This window comes from Oncorhynchus nerka, unplaced genomic scaffold (assembly GCF_034236695.1).
Source record: "Oncorhynchus nerka isolate Pitt River unplaced genomic scaffold, Oner_Uvic_2.0 unplaced_scaffold_1888, whole genome shotgun sequence".
In the NCBI taxonomy this organism is placed as follows: domain Eukaryota; kingdom Metazoa; phylum Chordata; class Actinopteri; order Salmoniformes; family Salmonidae; genus Oncorhynchus; species Oncorhynchus nerka.
Genome location: NW_027039437.1, coordinates 40,451 through 64,654, shown reverse-complemented (window position 1 = coordinate 64,654; position 24,204 = coordinate 40,451). Strand labels below are relative to the sequence as shown.

At 47.2% G+C, this 24,204-nt stretch overlaps 1 pseudogene; it reads left to right on the top strand.

The window, feature by feature from the left end:
- The first annotated feature begins 2,825 nt into the window (after positions 1–2,825).
- The window catches only part of LOC115118613 (disco-interacting protein 2 homolog B-A-like), a 54,618-nt pseudogene continuing 33,239 nt past the window's right edge, over positions 2,826–24,204 (top strand).

Genomic DNA, 24,204 nt, shown 5'->3' with positions numbered 1-24,204 from the left:
AACCCTGGTCCTGAAGAGCTAAAGTTCAGGGTTTAGTTTCAGACCAGCATTAACACACCTGCGTCCTCAGTCTTGATGATCAGTAACAACTTTTGATGAGTTGGTTTAGGTGTGAGTCGGGACAAAGCCTGCACGTCCTGTCAGGACCAGGGTTGGGCTATCACAGCTTTAACCTTACAACAGGAGGTTCCACTGTTCCCCGTTCACTAACAATGTAACCCACCAGGAGGTTCTACTGTTCCCCGTTCACTAACAATGTAACCCACCTGGGGGTTCCACTGTTCCCTGTTCACTAACAATGTAACCCACCTGGGGGTTCCACTGTTCCCTGTTCACTAACAATGTAACCCACCTGGGGGATCCACTGTTCCCTGTTCACTAACAATGTAACCCACCTGGGGATCCACTGTTCCCCGTTCACTAACAATGTAACCCACCTGGGGGATCCACTGTTCCCCGTTCACTAACAATGTAACCCACCTGGGGGATCCACTGTTCCCTGTTCACTAACAATGTAACCCACCTGGGGGATCCACTGTTCCCTGTTCACTAACAATGTAACCCACCTGGGGGTTCCACTGTTCCCTGTTCACTAACAATGTAACCCACCTGGGGGATCCACTGTTCCCCGTTCACTAACAATGTAACCCACCTGGGGGATCCACTGTTCCCCGTTCACTAACAATGTAACCCACCTGGGGGATCCACTGTTCCCTGTTCACTAACAATGTAACCCACCTGGGGGATCCACTGTCTCTCGTTCACTAACAATGTAACCCACCTGGGGATCCACTGTTCCCTGTTCACTAACAATGTAACCCACCTGGGGGTTCCACTGTTCCCTGTTCACTAACAATGTAACCCACCTGGGGGATCCACTGTTCCCTGTTCACTAACAATGTAACCCACCTGGGGGATCCACTGTTCCCTGTTCACTAACAATGTAACCCACCTGGGGGATCCACTGTTCCCTGTTCACTAACAATGTAACCCACCTGGGGGTTCCACTGTTTACTAACAATGTAACCCACCTGGGGGATCCACTGTTCCCCGTTCACTAACAATGTAACCCACCTGGGGGATCCACTGTTCCCTGTTCACTAACAATGTAACCCACCTGGGGGATCCACTGTTCCCTGTTCACTAACAATGTAACCCACCTGGGGGTTCCACTGTTCCCTGTTCACTAACAATGTAACCCACCTGGGGGATCCACTGTTCCCTGTTCACTAACAATGTAACCCACCTGGGGGATCCACTGTTCCCTGTTCACTAACAATGTAACCCACCTGGGGGTTCCACTGTTTACTAACAATGCAACCCAATGTATGGTTTTCAGTCGGGTTTTTAGAAAAACATACTCCGCTGATTCATGTCTACTTTACTTGACTGACTTCATCAGGAAAGAGATTGATGAGGGAAATCTGGGTGGAATGGTACTGCTTGACCTACAGAAGGCCTTTGATACAGCTTACCACTGTCTCCTAATCTCCAAACTGGAGGCACTGGGGTTAAGCAGTATCCCTCTAGGCTGGGTAAAGTCCTATTCATCAGGAAGGGAGCGAGTAGTAGAGGTTAATGGTTCACTGTCCCAGGCACAAACCAATGAGTTGTGGCGTTCCGCACGGGAGCGTGCTTGGGCCTCTGCTGTTTTTTTTGTATATTAATGATATGTAAGATGCTTGTTCTTGCTGTCTTTTTTTTCTTTATGCGGATGACTCTACACTTCTGGTGTCTCACAAATGTAAAACTATGTTGGAGAGCATACTTAGCACAGAGTTGACTAACATTAGCAAATGGCTTGGAGATAATAAGCTATCTCTGCAATTATTTTGGGATCCAGACCTAAATTGTGTAGGTCGTCTGAAATCAGAGTGTAGTTAGGGTGAGGTGCTGACTACTAAAACCTCTGTTAGCTACTTGGGAGGTATCCTTGATGGATGCTTGGGAGGTGTGAGCATGGCCAATAAGGTGCTAGGGAAGGTTAATGACAGGCTAAGTTTTTGGCTTGAAAGTCCAAGCTGCTTGATAAGGACTCCATGAGTCTGCCCTCATTCAATGCCATTTTGACTATGCTAGTACTTCCTGGTTTGGGGGCTTATTTAAACTTATGAAGGGAAGCTCCAGATGGCCCAGAATAAGCGGGATCAGGAGCGGTATTGAAGGTGTCCCAGATTAGACTAGGTTTGGTTTACAGGAGTATTTATGGTCCTGCGCCCAGATATCTAAGTGATTATTTTCCTCGTGTTAGTGATGCACACAATCACAGCACCAGATCAGGTGTTGCTGATGTGTGCTTATCCAGGTTCAGGAGTAATGCTGGGAAAGGTACTGTCTAGTATACTGGAGCCTCAGAATGGAATGAGTTGCCTCTGTCTATAAAACAATGTCCTCTCTGGACAGCTTTAAACATAAAGTACAAATATATTTGATGTCTTCTGTGCCCATGTGAATAACCCCTATGATGTAACTGGAATGATGAGATGTTCCTCTTCTATGTTTTTGATGAGATAGATGTTCTTCTATGATTTTGATGATAGATGTTCTTCTATGTTTTTGTTTTATTATTTCACTGCCATGCTGTGTTGGATCTTGTCTAGTCATCTTGTCTCAAAAGGACCACAATGGAAATAAGTCCCAGACTTTGTGTGTTATCCTTGATGATTTTATTCATGTGCATGTATGGCTTTTAAGTTTTATGTGTGCTTGTTTTTTAAAATGGTCGAATGAATAAACTAAACTAAACACCTGGGGGGTGCCATGGCAGCTATTTTGCGCAACTAATCTCACCACACATCACAAATGTGGTTCTGTCTCCCTGTCAGACACATCGTCAGCGCCTGAGGATCGAGGGTCCCTGCGCGCCAGGCAGCTCTGAGTGCAGTGCTGGCCCAGAGCCTCCAGAGCCCAGACTACTGGATCAACCGTTCAGTGCAGAGTTCCTCCTCCACCTCCTCCTCCACCTCCTCCACCCTGTCCCACGGAGAGAATAAGACCCCCACTTCCGCGCTGGCCGACATACTGGCGAGCACACGCATAGGTGCGTCACACACACACTCTGCAAACACACACACACACACACAACCCGCACGTGCATGGGTAAGACACACACCCTACAAACGCACACACGTGTAGGTAAGACAAACACAGCCAAGCATGCATAGGTTAACCCACACAGAAACCCATTTGTAAGTCTAACATCCTGCAAATACACAGGTTTGGATGACCGACTACCCTGGTTTAGGTGTCCTATAGAATAGAGCTAAAGTCAACCATCTGAGTGTCTAACTCCCCTCTCCACCTCTTTCCTCCAGAGAACAGTGTCCCCCCAGACGTGACATCCTCAACCCCTGAGAGGCGTTCAAGGGTGGACCTGCCCCCCAATGCTATGCCCAGGGGGATGCCCCGAGGACAGAGCCGCACCAGCATGCTGGATACCACCGCTGACGGTATGCGCACATACACACACACACTGTATAACACACCACAGAACAGCGACGCGCTGGTAGAACACACTGCAGAACAGCATCAAGCTGGTACAACACACTGCAGAACAGCATCACGCTGGTACAACACACTGCAGAACAGCATCGCGCTGGTACAACACACCGCAGAACAGCATCACGCTGGTACAACACACCGCAGAACAGCATCACGCTGGTACAACACACCGCAGAACAGCATCACGCTGGTACAACACACTGCAGAACAGCATCACGCTGGTACAACACACTGCAGAACAGCATCACGCTGGTACAACACACTGCAGAACAGCATCACGCTGGTACAACACACTGCAGAACAGCATCACGCTGGTACAACACCGCAGAACAGCATCACGCTGGTACAACACACTGCAGAACAGCATCACGCTGGTACAACACACTGCAGAACAGCATCACGCTGGTACAACACACTGCAGAACAGCATCACGCTGGTACAACACACTGCAGAACAGCATCACGCTGGTACAACACACTGCAGAACAGCATCACGCTGGTACAACACACTGCAGAACAGCATCACGCTGGTACAACACACTGCAGAACAGCATCACGCTGGTACAACACACTGCAGAACAGCATCACGCTGGTACAACACACCGGCAGAACAGCATCGCGCTGGTGCAACACCGCAGAACAGCATCACGCTGGTACAACACACTGCAGAACAGCATCACGCTGGTACAACACGCGCAGAACAGCATCACGCTGGTACAACACGCAGTAGACAGCATCAGCTGGTACAACACCGCGAGAACAGCATCACGCTGGTGCCAACACACTGCAGAACAGCATCACGCTGGTACAACACACTGCAGAACAGCATCACGGCTGGTACAAGCACACCGCAGAACAGCATCGCGCTGGTACAACACACCGCAGAACAGCATCGCGCTGGTACAACACACCGCAGAACAGCATCACGCTGGTACAACACACCGCAGAACAGCATCACGCTGGTACAACACACTGCAGAACAGCATCACGCTGGTACAACACACTGCAGAACAGCATCACGCTGGTACAACACACTGCAGAACAGCATCACGCTGGTACAACACACCGCAGAACAGCATTGGTACAACACACCGCAGAACAGCATCGCGCTGGTACAACACACCGCAGAACAGCATCACGCTGGTACAACACGCAGAACAGCATAACTGGTACAACACACTGCAGAGACAACATCACACTGGTACAACACACTGCAGAACAGCATCAAGCTGGTACAACACACTGCAGAACAGCATCAAGCTGGTACAACCGCACTGCAGAACAGCATCACGCTGGTACAACACACTGCAGAACAGCATCACGCTGGTACAACACACTGCAGAACAGCATCAAGCTGGTACAACACACTGCAGAACAGCATCACGCTGGTACAACACACAGAACAGCATCACGCTGGTACAACACACTGCAGAACAGCATCACGCTGGTACACACTGCAGAACAGCATCACGCTGGTACAACACAGAAACAGCATCAAGCTGGTACAACACACTGCAGAACAGCATCACGCTGGTACAACACACTGCAGAACAGCATCACGCTGGTACAGAACAGCACACTGCAGAACAGCATCAAGCTGGTACAACACACTGCAGAACAGCATCACGCTGGTACAACACACTGCAGAACAGCATCACGCTGGTACAACACACTGCAGAACAGCATCAAGCTGGTACTGCAGAACACATCAGCTGGTGCAGAACAGCAGCTGGTACAACACACCGCAGAACAGCAAGCTGGTACCGCAGAACAGCATCGCGCTGCAGAACAGCATCGCGCTGGTCATCGCTGGTACAACACACTGCAGAACAGCATACAACACACCGCAGAACAGCATCGCTGGTACACACTGCAGAACCACACTGCAGAACAGCATCACGCTGGTGCAGAACAGCACAACAGCACACTGCAGAACAGCATCAAGCTGGTACAACACACTGCAGAACAGCAATTACAACACACTGCAGAACAGCATCAAGCTGGTACAACACACTACAGATAGCATCAAGCTGGTACAACACACTACAGGAACAGCATCAAGCTGGTACAAAATGAATGTACAACACACTGCAGAACAGCATCACGCTGGTACAGCACACTGCAGAATTTTTTTAAATGAATGTAATCTGTTTTTCTCAGAGATAATGGTACATTGACTAAACAACATTAAATTAATCTCATCCTCATTCCAGTTGTGTTGAGAATGCTGCTAACATTCTATATTTTGTTCTTTTTGGGGTGATCTGTTTTCTGTCGTACGTGTCATGTCTTTCATTACAAAGGAAACAGAAAAGGTCATATGAATCCAACTGTGAGGGGAGGGTCTGGGGAGGGGTGATGGAGTCGTCTGTCCTGTCTGTTTGTCTACTCTTCACAGAGAAATACCCTTCTGTTTTTGACCCCAAGTTTAGTTCTACTATATCTACCTGTGCTGCTTTCAAAGCACAGGCCATGTTGACCCTTTACTGTGTGTGTGCGTGTGTGTATGTGTGTGTGTGTGTGTGTGTGTGTGTGTGTGTGCAGTTATGCATGCTTGTGTTGTTTGTGTCTCTGTATGATCGTGACTGAGTGTGTGTGTCTATGCTCACTTGTCTATGATCATGTGTGTAATTCCCTTCCTCCTGCCTCTACCTCTGTCCTGCCTCTACCTCTGTCCTGCCTCTACCTCCGTGTCCAGGTGTACCAGTAAACAGCCGTGTTTCACTAAGATCCAGCAGCTACTCAACACTCTGAAACGGCCCAAGAGACCTCCGCCTCAGTGACTTCTTCCCTGGACTGACTCAGAGGAGATCGTAGAGGGTAAGATGCAAAGGACCCACTCCAGTACTTCAGAAAATATTCCAACATTCCCAGAGGAAGTACTACTTAAGTAGTTTTTGTGGTATCTGTACTTTACTATTTATATTTTTTGGCAACTTTTATTTTTACTTCACTACATTCCTATAGAAAATAATGTACTTTTACTCCATACATTTTCCCTGACACCCAAAGTACTCGTTACATTTTGACAGGAAAATGGTCCAATTCACACACTTATCAAAAGAACATCCCTGGTTGTCCCTACTGCCTCTGATCTGGTGGACTCACTAAACACAAACACTTTGTTTGTAAATGGTGTCTGAGTGTTGAGTTTGCCCTGGCTATCCGTCAATAAAAATAAATCAAATTGAGCCTTCTGGTTTACTTTAATATAAGGAAGTTGAAATTATTTATACTTTCACTTATGTTACTTAAGTACATTTGAGTAATTCCATGTACTTTTGATATTTATATTTAAAGTATATTCCTGAAAATGATGTAGTAGTGGAAAGTAGATATCTGTCTCTTTTATTAGTCTTCATTAAACCAGTAGAAAACTCAACTTTACTCTTGTTTTTTTTATACTCTTTCCTTTTCTTCCCCATTTTCTTCTCCCATGCCTTATTCTTTCCTCCTTCCATCCCTCTTTCCTCATCTATCCATCCCGTCCCTGTGATCTTCTCCTACTCTGCCCTCTCCGTAGTGCCCCAGCCGGACCCCAACACCCCCAGGCCAGAGGGCCGTCAGATCATCCCAGTGAAGGGGGAGCCCCTGGGGGTAGTCAGTAACTGGCCCCCGGCCCTGCAGGCTGCCCTGGCACGTTGGGGGGCTTCACAGGCCAAGAGCCCCGCTCTCACCACCCTGGACGTTACCGGGAAACCCCTCTACACGCTGACGTACGGTAGGTCTCACCGTCTGACATGGCACGCGGCTCCCTATATGACGGAATAGGGAGACATTTCAGGCTAACCCAGTCTCAGATTGGACTTCTTTAGTTTATAACTAATGTTTTGTAGTTCAGAAGATCACCCTCCTCTCAGTCAATCTATGGAGAGCTGAGGTCATATATTCTCCTCTGAGAAATTGCTCTTCTCTCTCTCGCTTTCTCTCTCTGTCTCAGGTAAACTGTGGAGCCGCAGTCTGAAGCTGGCCTACACTCTGTTAAACAAACTGGGCACGAAGAACGAACCTGTCCTGAGACCTGGAGATAGGGTACATGGTGAAAACACACAGCCACACAGACACAGATAACTTCCTCCACTCTTCTCTCCTTCACGCTTTACCAACACACAGCCATTCAGACAGGATGACAGACACAGACTTCCTCCACTCTTCTCTCCTTCACGCTTTACCAACACACAGCCATTCAGACAGGATGACACAGACACAGACTTCCTCCACTCTTCTCTCCTTCACGCTTTACCAGCACACAGCCATTCAGACAGGATGACACAGACTTCCTCCACTCTTCTCTCCTTCACGCTTTACCAGCACACAGCCATTCAGACAGGATGACACAGACACAGACTTCCTCCACTCTTCTCTCCTTCACGCTTTACCAGCACACAGCCACACAGACAGGATGACACAGACACAGATAACTTCCTCCACTCTTCTCTCCTTCACGCTTTACCAGCACACAGCCACACAGACAGGATGACACAGACTTCCTCCACTCTTCTCTCCTTCACGCTTTACCAACACACAGCCACACAGACAGGATGACACAGACACAGATAACTTCCTCCACTCTTCTCTCCTTCACGCTTTACCAACACACAGCCACACAGACAGAATGACACAGACACAGATTACTTCCTCCACTCTTCTCTCCTTCACGCTTTACCAACACACAGCCACACAGACAGGATGACACAGACACAGATAACTTCCTCCACTCTTCTCTCCTTCACGCTTTACCAACACACAGCCACACAGACAGGATGACACAGACACAGATTACTTCCTCCACTCTTCTCTCCTTCACGCTTTACCAACACACAGCCACACAGACAGGATGACACAGACACAGATTACTTCCTCCACTCTTCTCTCCTTCACGCTTTACCAACACACAGCCACACAGACAGGATGACACAGACACAGATAACTTCCTCCACTCTTCTCTCCTTCACGCTTTACCAACACACAGCCACACAGACAGGATGACACAGACTTCCTCCACTCTTCTCTCCTTCACGCTTTACCAACACACAGCCACACAGACAGGATGACACAGACACAGATTACTTCCTCCACTCTTCTCTCCTTCACGCTTTACCAGCACACAGCCACACAGACAGGATGACACAGACTTCCTCCACTCTTCTCTCCTTCACGCTTTACCAACACACAGCCACACAGACAGGATGACACAGACAAAGATTACTTCCTCCACTCTTCTCTCCTTCACGCTTTACCAACACACAGCCACACAGACAGGATGACACAGACACAGATTACTTCCTCCACTCTTCTCTCCTTCACGCTTTACCAACACACAGCCACACAGACAGGATGACACAGACACAGATTACTTCCTCCACTCTTCTCTCCTTCACGCTTTACCAACACACAGCCACACAGACAGGATGACACAGACACAGACTTCCTCCACTCTTCTCTCCTTCACGCTTTACCAACACACAGCCACACAGACAGGATGACACAGACACAGACTTCCTCCACTCTTCTCTCCTTCACGCTTTACCAACACACAGCCACACAGACAGGATGACACAGACACAGATTACTTCCTCCACTCTTCTCTCCTTCACGCTTTACCAACACACAGCCACACAGACAGGATGACACAGACACAGATTACTTCCTCCACTCTTCTCTCCTTCACGCTTTACCAGCACACAGCCACACAGACAGGATGACACAGACACAGATTACTTCCTCCACTCTTCTCTCCTTCACCCTTTACCAGCACACAGCCACACAGACACAGATTACTTCCTCCACTCTTCTCTCCTTCACGCTTTACCAGCACACAGCCACACAGACAGGATGACACAGACACAGACTTCCTCCACTCTTCTCTCCTTCACGCTTTACCAACACACAGCCACACAGACAGGATGACACAGACACAGATTACTTCCTCCACTCTTCTCTCCTTCACGCTTTACCAGCACACAGCCACACAGACAGGATGACACAGACACAGATTACTTCCTCCACTCTTCTCTCCTTCACGCTTTACCAGCACACAGCCACACAGACACAGATTACTTCCTCCACTCTTCTCTCCTTCACGCTTTACCAGCACACAGCCACACAGACAGGATGACACAGACAGACTTCCTCCACTCTTCTCTCCTTCACGCTTTACCAACACACAGACAGGATGACACAGACACAGATTACTTCCTCCACTCTTCTCTCCTTCACGCTTTACCAGCACACAGCCACACAGACAGGATGACACAGACACAGATTACTTCCTCCACTCTTCTCTCCTTCACGCTTTACCAGCACACAGCCACACAGACACAGATTACTTCCTCCACTCTTCTCTCCTTCACGCTTTACCAGCACACAGCCACACAGACAGGATGACACAGACACAGACTTCCTCCACTCTTCTCTCCTTCACGCTTTACCAGCACACAGCCACACAGACACAGATTACTTCCTCCACTCTTCTCTCCTTCACGCTTTACCAGCACACAGCCACACAGACAGGATGACACAGACAGACTTCCTCCACTCTTCTCTCCTTCACGCTTTACCAACACACAGACAGGATGACACAGACACAGATTACTTCCTCCACTCTTCTCTCCTTCACGCTTTACCAGCACACAGCCACACAGACAGGATGACACAGACAGACTTCCTCCACTCTTCTCTCCTTCACGCTTTACCAACACACAGACAGGATGACACAGACACAGATTACTTCCTCCACTCTTCTCTCCTTCACGCTTTACCAGCACACAGCCACACAGACAGGATGACACAGACACAGATTACTTCCTCCACTCTTCTCTCCTTCACGCTTTACCAGCACACAGCCACACAGACACAGATTACTTCCTCCACTCTTCTCTCCTTCACGCTTTACCAGCACACAGCCACACAGACAGGATGACACAGACACAGACTTCCTCCACTCTTCTCTCCTTCACGCTTTACCAACACACAGCCACACAGACAGGATGACACAGACACAGATTACTTCCTCCACTCTTCTCTCCTTCACGCTTTACCAGCACACAGCCACACAGACAGGATGACACAGACACAGACTTCCTCCACTCTTCTCTCCTTCACGCTTTACCAACACACAGCCACACAGACAGGATGACACAGACACAGATTACTTCCTCCACTCTTCTCTCCTTCACGCTTTACCAGCACACAGCCACACAGACAGGATGACACAGACACAGACTTCCTCCACTCTTCTCTCCTTCACGCTTTACCAACACACAGCCACACAGACAGGATGACACAGACACAGATTACTTCCTCCACTCTTCTCTCCTTCACGCTTTACCAGCACACAGCCACACAGACAGGATGACACAGACACAGACTTCCTCCACTCTTCTCTCCTTCACGCTTTACCAACACACAGCCACACAGACAGGATGACACAGACACAGATTACTTCCTCCCTCTTCTCTCCTTCACGCTTTACCAGCACACAGCCACACAGACAGGATGACACAGACACAGACTTCCTCCACTCTTCTCTCCTTCACGCTTTACCAACACACAGCCACACAGACAGGATGACACAGACACAGATTACTTCCTCCACTCTTCTCTCCTTCACGCTTTACCAGCACACAGCCACACAGACAGGATGACACAGACACAGACTTCCTCCACTCTTCTCTCCTTCACGCTTTACCAGCACACAGCCACACAGACAGGATGACACAGACACAGACTTCCTCCACTCTTCTCTCCTTCACGCTTTACCAGCACACAGCCACACAGACAGGATGACACAGACACAGACTTCCTCCACTCTTCTCTCCTTCACGCTTTACCACATTGAGTGATTGATGTTTATTTAAAAACATGATCTGTGTCTTCTCCATGCAATGCACAGACAACACAATAAACAATATAAGATATTCCCCATTGTGATGCAGGTTGACGTGTATTGTCATGAATCTTGCCCTGGAGGCAGAACTGAGCGATTTACGCTAGATGGACCAGATGCAAAGTCAAAATTGGCAAAATCGTAAAATTTCATGAAAACAAATATTTGTTTTTTTGTTCTTAATTTAAGGTTAGGCATTAGGGTTAGCAGTGTGGTTGGGGTTAAGGGTAGGGTTAAAATCAGATTTTATGGCTTTGTGGCTGTGCCAGCTTGTGACCACTCTGCAGAGCTCCCTCCAGTGCATGAGTCATCCCAGTAAATGCCAACCTGCCATTGTGTGATGCTGTACTGTGTCTGAAACTGTACTGTCTATCCCCTAGGTGGCATTGGTGTACCCTAACACAGACCCTGCGATGTTCTGGGTGGCCTTCTATGGCTGTCTCCTAGCAGAGGTCATCCCTGTACCCATAGAGGTGCCACTGTCTCGACAGGTTTGGACTTCAATACCCACTCAGTCATATCTGGGTTCAAATTCTATTTAATGAACTATAATAACATCCCTTGATATTACACAGCAAAATACAGTGGCATTTATTAAGTCATGATCTAGATTTCCTTTGTCCTTTTCAAATGCTTATTTGTGTTTCACAACTCAGGACGCAGGCAGTCTTCAGATTGGCTTCCTATTGGGCAGCTGTGGGGTGGGCCTCGCCCTGACCAGTGAGATCTGTCTTAAAGGACTGCCCAAGACTCCCCAGGGAGAGATCATGCAGTTCAAAGGTCAGCACGTATTGCTGCTAGATGTCCATTATATTGTGGGTAGGTAGACGTCCGTGGTCATGTGGGTAGGTAGACGTCATGTGGGTAGGTAGACGTCACGTGGTCATGTGGGTAGGTAGACGTCACGTGGTCATGTGGGTAGGTAGACGTCACGTGGTCATGTGGGTAGGTAGACGTCACGTGGTCATGTGGGTAGGTAGACGTCACGTGGTCATGTGGGTAGGTAGGCGTCACGTGGTCATGTGGGTAGGTAGGCGTCACGTGGTCATGTGGGTAGGTAGCGTCGTGGTCATGTGGGTAGGTAGGCGTCCGTGGTCATGTGGGTAGGTAGACGCCATGCGTGGTCATGTGGGTAGGTAGACGTCCGTGGTCATGTGGGTAGGTAGCGTCCGTGGTCATGTGGGTAGGTAGGCGTCCGTGGTCATGTGGGTAGGTAGGCGTCCGTGGTCATGTGGGTAGGTAGACGTCACGTGGTCATGTGGGTAGGTAGGCGTCCACGTGGTCATGTGGGTAGGTAGACGTCACGTGGTCATGTGGGTAGGTAGACGTCACGTGGTCATGTGGGTAGGTAGGACGTCACGTGGTCATGTGGGTAGGTAGACGTCCGTGGTCATGTGGGTAGGTAGACGTCCGTGGTCATGTGGGTAGGTGACGTCCGTGGTCATGTGGGTAGGTAGACGTCCGTGGTCATGTGGGTAGGTAGGCGTCACGTGGTCATGTGGGTAGGTAGGCGTCACGTGGTCATGTGGGTAGGTAGCGTCACGTGGTCATGTGGGTAGGTAGGCGTCCGTGGTCATGTGGGTAGGTAGGCGTCACGTGGTCATGTGGGTAGGTGAGGCGTCATGTGGGTAGGTAGACGTCCGTGGTCATGTGGGTAGGTAGGCGTCATGTGGGTAGGTAGGCGTCACGTGGTCATGTGGGTAGGTAGCGTCCGTGGTCATGTGGGTAGGTAGGCGTCACGTGGTCATGTGGGTAGGTAGGCGTCACGTGGTCATGTGGGTAGGTAGGCGTCCGTGGTCATGTGGGTAGGTAGGCGTCCGTGGTCATGTGGGTAGGTAGACGTCCGTGGTCATGTGGGTAGGTAGACGTCCGTGGTCATGTGGGTAGGTAGACGTCCGTGGTCATGTGGGTAGGTAGACGTCACGTGGTCATGTGGGTAGGTAGACGTCACGTGGTCATGTGGGTAGGTAGACGTCACGTGGTCATGTGGGTAGGTAGACGTCCGTGGTCATGTGGGTAGGTAGACGTCCGTGGTCACGTGGGTAGGTAGACGTCACGTGGTCACGTGGGTAGGTAGACGTCACGTGGGTAGGTAGACGTCACGTGGGTAGGTAGACGTCACGTGGGTAGGTAGACGTCACGTGGGTAGGTAGACGTCACGTGGGTCGGTAGACGTCACGTGGGTAGGTAGACGTCACGTGGGTAGGTAGACGTCACGTGGGTAGGTAGACGTCTGTGGTCATGTGGGTAGGTAGACGTCCGTGGTCATGTGGGTAGGTAGACGCCACGTGGTCATGTGGGTAGGTAGACGTCCGTGGTCATGTGGGTAGGTAGACGTCCGTGGTCATGTGGGTAGGTAGACGTCCGTGGTCATGTGGGTAGGTAGACGTCCGTGGTCATGTGGGTAGGTAGACGTCACGTGGTCATGTGGGTAGGTAGACGTCACGTGGTCATGTGGGTAGGTAGACGTCACGTGGTCATGTGGGTAGGTAGACGTCACGTGGTCATGTGGGTAGGTAGACGTCACGTGGTCATGTGGGTAGGTAGACGTCCGTGGTCATGTGGGTAGGTAGACGTCCGTGGTCATGTGGGTAGGTAGACGTCCGTGGTCATGTGGGTAGGTAGACGTCCGTGGTCATGTGGGTAGGTAGACGTCACGTGGTCATGTGGGTAGGTAGACGTCACGTGGTCATGTGGGTAGGTAGACGTCCGTGGTCATGTGGGTAGGTAGACGTCACGTGGTCATGTGGGTAGGTAGACGTCATGTGGGTAGGTAGACGTCCGTGGTCATGTGGGTAGGTAGACGTCATGTGGGTAGGTAGACGTCACGTGGTCATGTGGGTAGGTAGACGTCCGTGGTCATGTGGGTAGGTAGACGTCACGTGGTCATGTGGGTAGGTAGACGTCACGTGGTCATGTGGGTAGGTAGACGTCCGTGGTCATGTGGGTAGGTAGACGTCCGTGGTCATGTGGGTAGGTAGACGTCCGTGGTCATGTGGGTAGGTAGACGTCCGTGGTCATGTGGGTAGGTAGACGTCCGTGGTCATGTGGGTAGGTAGACGTCACGTGGTCATGTGGGTAGGTAGGCGTCCGCGTGGTCATGTGGGTAGGTAGACGTCACGTGGTCATGTGGGTAGGTAGGCGTCCGTGGTCATGTGGGTAGGTAGGCGTCACGTGGTCATGTGGGTAGGTAGGCGTCATGTGGGTAGGTAGACGTCCGTGGTCATGTGGGTAGGTAGGCGTCATGGGTAGGTAGACGTCACGTGGTCATGTGGGTAGGTAGACGTCCGTGGTCATGTGGGTAGGTAGGCGTCACGTGGTCATGTGGGTAGGTAGGCGTCACGTGGTCATGTGGGTAGGTAGACGTCCGTGGTCATGTGGGTAGGTAGCGTCCGTGGTCATGTGGGTAGGTAGACGTCCGTGGTCATGTGGGTAGGTAGACGTCCGTGGTCATGTGGGTAGGTAGACGTCACGTGGTCATGTGGGTAGGTAGACGTCACGTGGTCATGTGGGTAGGTAGACGTCACGTGGTCATGTGGGTAGGTAGACGTCCGTGGTCACGTGGGTAGGTAGACGTCACGTGGTCACGTGGGTAGGTAGACGTCACGTGGGTAGGTAGACGTCACGTGGGTAGGTAGACGTCACGTGGGTAGGTAGACGTCACGTGGGTAGGTAGACGTCACGTGGGTCGGTAGACGTCACGTGGGTAGGTAGACGTCACGTGGGTAGGTAGACGTCACGTGGGTAGGTAGACGTCTGTGGTCATGTGGGTAGGTAGACGTCACGTGGTCATGTGGGTAGGTAGACGTCACGTGGTCATGTGGGTAGGTAGACGTCACGTGGTCATGTGGGTAGGTAGACGTCACGTGGTCATGTGGGTAGGTAGACGTCACGTGGTCATGTGGGTAGGTAGACGTCACGTGGTCATGTGGGTAGGTAGACGTCCGTGGTCATGTGGGTAGGTAGACGTCCGTGGTCATGTGGGTAGGTAGATGTATGCCCACTAATGTTCCTAATAGCACCGTTTAATAGCTACAACTTTTGGATCTTTGTCCGGTCATCAAACTGACTTCTAGTAGTGGCCTGTGTATACATTATGCTGATGGTGGTGTTCTGCCTCCCAGGTTGGCCCCGTATGAAGTGGGTAGTGACAGACACCAAGTACCTGACCAAGCCATCTAAAGACTGGCAGCCCCACATCCCCACCGCCAACACAGACACAGCTTATATCGAGGTGAGACGTGTCCTGAACATTGTGTGTATTTTATGAAGAAAAAAAAAACTAGTTTGTCGTTTTGTGTATGTCTGTTTTTCTTGTGTTCTTTTACTTGTGTATCGTTTGGCACTGACCACATTTAGTCGACTGGCTGTTGGTCCACCGAGATTTCTTTAGTCGAGCAACAACAACAACATAAAACAGACATCTACAGTGGTTCCTCCTTTAAAAGTTGTGATCTTACACCGTGGGACTTAGAGGTACCCAGTGTCACGGCTTCATTGCTCCAGACCACCACAAGGGGGAGATGGAGCACTCATTATGCATTTGGGTCCCAAGGTTTTTATATGACCAATCATATCGAGTGGTTCCAATGACACATTTTTCCCTGGTGACTTCAGCAAAGATGGATGACAAAACATTACGGGGAAGAAAATATAAGTAGTTATAACGAGTCAAGCAAAAAATGTACAATTGAAAGAAATATGTTAGTTAATGTAGACACTAACGATTGTGCATATTTTTTTTTGTCATATAGTGATTTTCATAAATTTACTGTAATTTTTTTTTTTTCAGCCATATCCAATACCAGGTGTATCAAACTCATTCATTATACACTTCAACAGTGTTTACCACTCCTGCTCCTGGGACATCAATGATTACACATTGTAACTATGCAACAGACTGGGAAAATGACGGGCTATTTGCTCTGAGACCGGCATAATAATGTAATGAAACAAGCAGAAAGCAGGTTTCAAACCCTCAACATTCTAGACCGAAGTCCAGTACGCTATCGACTGTGCCCAAATGTATTAATTGGGGTTTTGGCCGATTTTGTGGCTAAAACACTTTATCAATTGGAATCTTTAACGTGGAAAGGGGAACACGAGATTAACTGCTACAAAAAAAACTGCTAAAGAACACTAATGTTCACAACTACATATACTTTGAAGTCGTGAAAAGTGGGAGATGCGGTCAGGAATCACTGGCATGGTTTATCATCGGACCCAGCTTTGCCAGCTGAATTCAAGAATCCACCGCTTATTGTATATAGGAGAGGTCACACAAAAAAATCAGCCAGGCTCTTTTACGTCCTCTTCCAAATGGTAGCTATAAATGCAGAGGTTGCACACAGTGCAACAATATGATGAAGTGTGAATATTTCTGCCACCCACATACAGGAAAACAGTTGCTAATAAATGACATTATTACGTGTTCCACCACCCATGTTATCTACATTATTAAATGTCCACGTGGGCTGTGCTATGTAGGTAAAACCTCTCGTTCTCTCAAACAGAATCAGTGAACATAAAAGTTCAATTAGGAGAAATGACAGGGATTGTCCAGTCTCAGTACATTTTAATGACCTAAAACATGACATTTCTACCCTTTTTATTTTTTGTATTTTTAGATTTTGTGGCATAGAGATACCACTGTAATCATGGTGTACAAGACACCTGTCTGAGTGGACTGATGCTTTGTGTAGGCCGTTGGGATGGCACAGTCCATCAGTCTGATGTGCTACTGAAATTCCTTCTGGTTATATTATGTAAGAAAAATTGGGAAAACATAAGTAAAAATATTATTTCATGACAAATGCTCTTTCTCCTGTGTTGGATAGTGGGTCGCTGTCAGGTGTCCCCGGTTTTGAAACGTAAAGTTAACCAGCATATTGGTGTTGAGAACAATGCGGTGAAGGCAGCAGCGAAATTATGAGATGAGAAAACAGCCCTTACCTTTATTGTCTAAGAAAAGTCAGGAGAAAGGAAACCTCAACTTAATTAGGTCTATAGTCAATAACCTAACTGTTAAATGTGCCTGGCTTTATAAATCATCCACATATATCTACAGAAATAAGACCGATCCTGATTCTCTTGCCTGTATGAGTGTTTGTTTAACCTGTCTAGGACTGGGGAACGGGAATCCCGTTCCGCTAGTGGAACCTTTCGCCAACAGCCAAGAAATTGCAGGGCGCCAAATACAAAATCAACAGAATTCTCATAAATCACATTTCTCAAACATACAAGTATTAGGCACCATTTTAAAGATACAATTCTCGTTAATCCAGCCACATTGTCTGATTTAAAAAATGCTTTACAGGGAAAGCTCCACAAACGATTATGTTAGGTCACCACCGACTCACAGAAAAGCCCAGCCATTTTTCAAGCCAAAGAGAGGAGTCACAAAAAGGACAAATAGAGAGAAAATGAATCACTAACCTTTGATCTTCATCAGATGACACTCATAGGACTTCATGTTACACAATACATGTATGTTTTGTTCGGTAAAGTTCATATTTATATCCAAAAATCTTATTTTACATTGGCGTGTTACATTCAGTAGTTCCAAAACATGTAGTGATATTGCAGAGAGCCACATTAATTCACAGAAATACTCATAATAAATGTTGATGAAAATACAACTATTATACATTAAACTTTAGATACACTTCTCCTTAATGCAACCACTGTGTCAGATTTTTTTTTACTTTAAGGAAAAAGCATAATCTGAGAACGGTGCTCAGAGCCCAAACCAGCCAGAGAAATATCCGCCATGTTGGGTAGTCAACATTATTCATAAATAGCATTATAAATATTCACTTACCTTTGATGATCTTCATCAGAATGCACTCCTAGGAATCGCAGTTCCACAATAAATGCTTGTTTTGTTCGTTAATGTCCATTTATGTCCAATATTTTCTTTTGTTTGGGCGTTTGGTAAACAAATCCAAGAGCGCGATCTGGTCCATTCGGACGAAACGTTCAAAAAAGTTATATTACAGGACGAAGAAACTTGTCAAACTAAGTATAGAATCAATCTTCAGGATGTTTTGTCATAAAAGTTCAATAATGTTCCAACCGGAGAATTCCATTGTCTGTAGAAAAGCTATGGAACGAGAGCTAACTCTCGTGACCGCGCGTCATGAGGCTGTGACACTCTGCCAGACCAAAGAGCTCTCATCCGGTCCCACTTCACAGTGGAAGCCTCATTCAAGTTTCTAAAAACGGTTGACATCTAGTGGAAGCCTTAGGAAGTGCATCTTGACCCATATCTCACTGTTTTTTTTGATAGGGCTGAGTTCAAAACTACAAACCTCAGATTTCCCACTTCCTGTTTGGATTTTTTCTCAGGTTTTTGCCTGCCATATGAGTTATGTTATACTCACAGACATCATTCAAACAGTTTTAGAAACTTCAGAGTTTTCTATCCAATACTAATAATAATATGCATATATTAGCATCTGGGGCTGAGTAGGAGGCAGTTCACTCTGGGCACGCTATTCATCCAAAAGTGAAAATGCCGCCCCCTATCCCAAAGAAGTTAATAGCCTACTGATTCCGTGACCACCAAGCCTCACGCAACCCACATGTTCGATAAAAAATATTTTTTAATCTTTGCTATGCTGTACTAAAGGCTTTACCATTTTTTTCATCTATAAGTCTTTGCTAGATAAAGCTCTGCCTTATCTCACTGGTCATGATAACAACACCCACCCGTAGCATGCGCTCCAGCAGGTATATCTCACTGGTCATTCCCAAAGCCAACACCTTTGGCCGCCTTTCTATCCAGTTGTTCTCTGCTGCCAATTACTGGAACAAATTGATAAATCTCTGTAGCAGGAGTCTTATATCTCCCTCTCTAACTTTAAGCATCAGCTATCTGAGCAGCTTAACGATCGCTGCAGCTGTTCATATCCCATCTGTAAATAACCCATCCAACTATCTACCTCATCCCCATATTGTTTTTGCCTTTTTTTGATATTTTGCACCCCAGCATATCTACTTGCACATCATCATCTGCACATCTATCACTCCAGTGTTCATTTGCTAAATTGTAATGACTTTGCCACTGTGGCCTTTTTATTGCCTTATCTCTTTACTCCATTTGCACACACTGTATATAGATTTTTCTATTGTTATTGACTGTACTTTTGTTTATCCCATGTGTAACTGTTGATTTTTGTCGCACTGCTTTGCTTTATCTTGGCCAGGTCGCAGTTGTAAATGAGAACTTGTTCTCAACTAGCCTACCTGGTTAAATAAATAAAGGTGAAATAAAAAAATAAATTATTCTCTGGTATTATTTATAATTTATTTATTTAATGTTTACACTGTTCCAAATTGTCAAGAGAATTATTGTTATTAATAATAACCCTCCTTTTTCCTTGATCTCCTTCCTATCACTATTATTATTATTATTATCATCATTATTATAATAAGTCATGTCATCATCATTAGTAGGCAGGGTATAGCAGCCTTGTATAACCACCATCGATCTGTAGGCCTAAGAGCGCATTCTGTTTAGTCTTAACACCCTAACTTACTTAGGACTATATTTCAATACTTCTACGGGCTACTGTATCAATCTATCATGAATTCATTAATGTCATCACACAGTATACGAGTCATTCATGATTTGAAATGCAATCAAGAATTTAATTAAAATAAAATAAAGCCACTGTTGAATAATTTGCATAAACAATAAATAGGCCTAAACTGCTCCATTTCAGAAAATGTATTCACGGTACGCTCATTTCTTTTGTTTACATTGTTCCTAACGGTCAGAAAAATGACATTAATCTAACAGCACCTGTTTGGCACATAATAATAATAATAATAACATAATATGCACACAGCGTTTGCTCCTTACCTTATTTTCTTGATCTGCAGTATTTTCCACAACTAACTTCTCCTTTACCTCCTGAGCAACCAGTAAACATTCTCCTATTTCCAGTTTGTCACGTCCTCTGCATCCAGTTTGCTGTCACATGTTATGGGGTTCAGAGTTTATAACCAATTTATTGATTTGATTTAGATATGCTATAAGTCAGTCCCACTGGTCACCATAGCAGCACCCACCCGTAGCACGCGCTACAGCAGGTATATTTCACTGGCCATCCCCAAAGCCAATTCCTACTTTGGCCGCCTTTCCTTCCAGTTCTCTGCTGCCATCGACTGGAACGAACTGCAAAAATCACTGAAGCTGAAGACTCATATCTCCCTCACTAACTTTAAGCACCAGCTGTCAGAACAGCTCACAGATCACTGCACCTGTACATAGGCCATCTGTAAATAGCCCATCCAACCTACCTCATCCCCATACTGTATTTATCTTGCTCCTTTGCACCCCAGTATATCTACTTGCACATTCATCTTCTGCATATCTATCACTCCAGTGTTTAGTTGCTATATTGTAATTATTTAGCCACTATGGCCTATTTATTGCCTTACCTCCCTAATCCTACCTCATTTGCAGACAGTGTATATATACTTTTTCTATTGTATTATTGACTTATGTTTGTTTATTCCATGTGTAACTCTGTGTTGTTTGTGTCTCACTGCTTTGCTTTGTCTTGGCCAGGTCGCAGTTGTAAATGAGAACTTGTTCTCAACTAGCCTACCTGGTTGAATAAAGGTGAAAAATACAAATAAAAATGGGCCACGTGATGCATACATGTGTAAAGAGAGCAAGAGTTGAGGGATGGGGGATGTTTTACCCAAACAAATGAGGAGTTTCGGTCACAACTTTTCAGTCGGAAATTGCATTTTATTATGTTTTCGCTTCATTAACACGGACAGTGCGATGCACTTTGATGCTCTGTGGTGGTCGTTGCAGCAAGGAGGAGAGCGAGACAATGGGTGCTAGTCACACAGTCACTCGCTTTCTTTTTAAATTTTATTTAACACAGCGCAGCAAGTTTGCGCCAGGCCCGGAACAATCAAATCAATTGCGGTCGGACTCCCTCTCGTCATTTGTGTGTCTTAATTATTTAATCAAACAGTGCGCTTAAAGCATCAGACAAGCTCAGTGAATATAGCTGATTTGATTAAAACACATAGGATGTGTCTATATATGGAAAAATGCGTATAAAAATTTCAGCAAATCGATTGGTCGAAACAGCAGACGACTCTTGGTCGACCAAGATTTGTTTTTAGTCGGGGACAGCCCTAGTATCGCTGATTTATTTTGTGATTGCATTTATTTCTTTACCTCTGTTGTTCTGTTCTCTCAGTACAAGGCCAGTAAAGAGGGACGGTGATGGAGTAGCCGTGTCTAAGATAGCCTTGTTGACACACTGTCAAGCCCTGACACAGGCCTGCAACTACTGTGAAGGTAAGTGCATGATTAACACACACCATTGAGCCCGTCCTCCTATAGCCGCTCTCTCGCACGCTCTCTCTCTATATATTTATATATATATATACATATACTCACTCAGATCAGCTTTTAGACAAAGAGCACTTTAGCCTCTTTGTCTCAGAGAACATTAGATCCATGAGGGAATCCACAGAGGCAGGCAGGCAACCAGACTGTTCCTGGAACACAGTGTTGCCTTTGTCCACAGTTAAATCAGCTATATTGTAGACTTATCATGTGATATGAAGCTGTTGTTACATGTCCTGTGGTAACCTCGCTATATGGAGAATGTACTGTTGGTATCCTTGAAGTGTCTGTGTATCTGTAACCTTTCAAATGTTTGAATCCTTTATGACTGTGATGTGCATTGAAATAAAGTATTTCAAATGTTTGTGTCTCTCTCAGGAGAAACGTTGGTCAATGTCCTTGACTGTAAGAAGGACATGGGCTTGTGGCACGGGGTGCTAACCAGTGTCATGAACAGGATCCACACCATCACTGTACCCTACGCTGTCATGAAGGCCTGTCCCATGTCCTGGGTGCAAAGAGTCCACATACACAAAGGTAAGGCTACAGTTAGCTATAACTTTTATATTGAAAACTGCATAGACACTAGCACGCATTAGCATCCTAAACGGCATGCTATGGATTAAGGTAGTCTGGGTCGTGTTCATTAGGAAACATTGTAGCAAAACTTTTTAAGACGTTGTCTGAAGGAACATGACATTACCTCCCTGTTTCAGACTTTTTCTTCTCAGTTTCGTGCCTAATGAACATGACCCATTTTTATTAGCGATTAGAATTAGCACTATGTGTTGAGGCGATGAGCTGTGAGCCTGAGCTGTCCCTCTTGTTTCTCCCCTGCAGCACGTGTAGCCGTGGTGAAGTGTCGTGACCTCCACTGGGCTATGATGGCTCACAGGGACCAGAGAGACACCAACCTGTCCTCCATACGCATGCTCATAGTAGCTGATGGAGCCAACCCCTGTGAGTCATTCACACACACACACACACACACACACACACACACACACACACACACACACACACACAGGGACCAGAGAGACACCAACCTGTCCTCCATACGCATGCTCATAGTAGCTGATGGAGCCAACCCCTGTGAGTCATTCACACACACACACACACACACACACACACACACACACACACACACGGACCAGAGAGACACCAACCTGTCCCTCCCATACGCATGCTCATAGTAGCTGATGGAGCCAACCCCTGTGAGTCATTCACACACACACACACACACACACACACACACACACACAGGGACCAGAGAGACACCAACCTGTCCTCCATACGCATGCTCATAGTAGCTGATGGAGCCAACCCTGTGAGTCATTCACACACACACACACACACACACACACACACACACACACACACACACGGACCAGAGACACATCAACCTGTCCTGTGAGTCACGTATACGTAGCAGGACGTCACTCATGATTGCTTTATCTATTCCCCAAACTATTGTTTGTCCTGGCATTGACATTTACATTACATTTAAGTCATTTAGCAGACGCTCTTATCCAGAGAGCGACTTACAAATTGGTGCATTCACCTTATGACATCCAGTGGAACAGTAGTGCATCTAAATCTTTTAAGGGGGTGAGGGATTACTTTATCCTATCCTAGGTATTCCTTAAAAGAGGTGGGGTTTCAGGTGTCTCCGGAAGGTGGTGATTGACTCCGCTGTCCTGGCGTCGTGGGGAGTTTGTTCCACCATTGGGGGGCCAGAGCGAACAGTTTTGACTGGGCTGAGCGGGGAACAACCACTTCCTCAGTGGTAGGGAGGCGAGCAGGCCAGAGGTGGATGAGCACGCAGTGTCCTTGTTTGGGTGTAGGGCCTGATCAGAGCCTGGAGGTACTGAGGTGCCGTTCCCCCAGCTCCGTAGGCAAGCACCATGGTCTTGTAGTGGATCGAGCTTCAACTGGAAGCCAGTGGAAGACGGAGGAGCGGGGTGGCGTGAAGAACTTGGGAAGGTTGAACACCAGACGGGCTGCGGCGTTCTGGATGAGTTGTAGGGGTTTAATGGCACAGGCAGGGAGCCCAGCCAACAGCGAGTTGCAGTAATCCAGACGGAGATGACAAGTGCCTGGATTAGGACCTGCGCCGCTTCCTGTGAGGCAGGGTCGTACTCTGCGGATGTTGTAGAGCATGAACCTACAGGAACGGGCCACCGCCTTGATGTTAGTTGAGAACGACAGGGTGTTGTCCAGGATCACGCCAAGGTTCTTAGCGCTCTGGGAGGAGGACACAATGGAGTTGTCAACCGTGATGGCGAGATCATGGACGGGCAGTCCTTCCCGGGAGGAAGAGCAGCTCCGTCTTGCCCGAGTTCAGCTTGAGGTGGTGATCCGTCATCCACACTGATATGTCTGCCAGACATGCAGAGATGCGATTAGCCACCTGGTCATCAGAAGGGGGAAGGAGA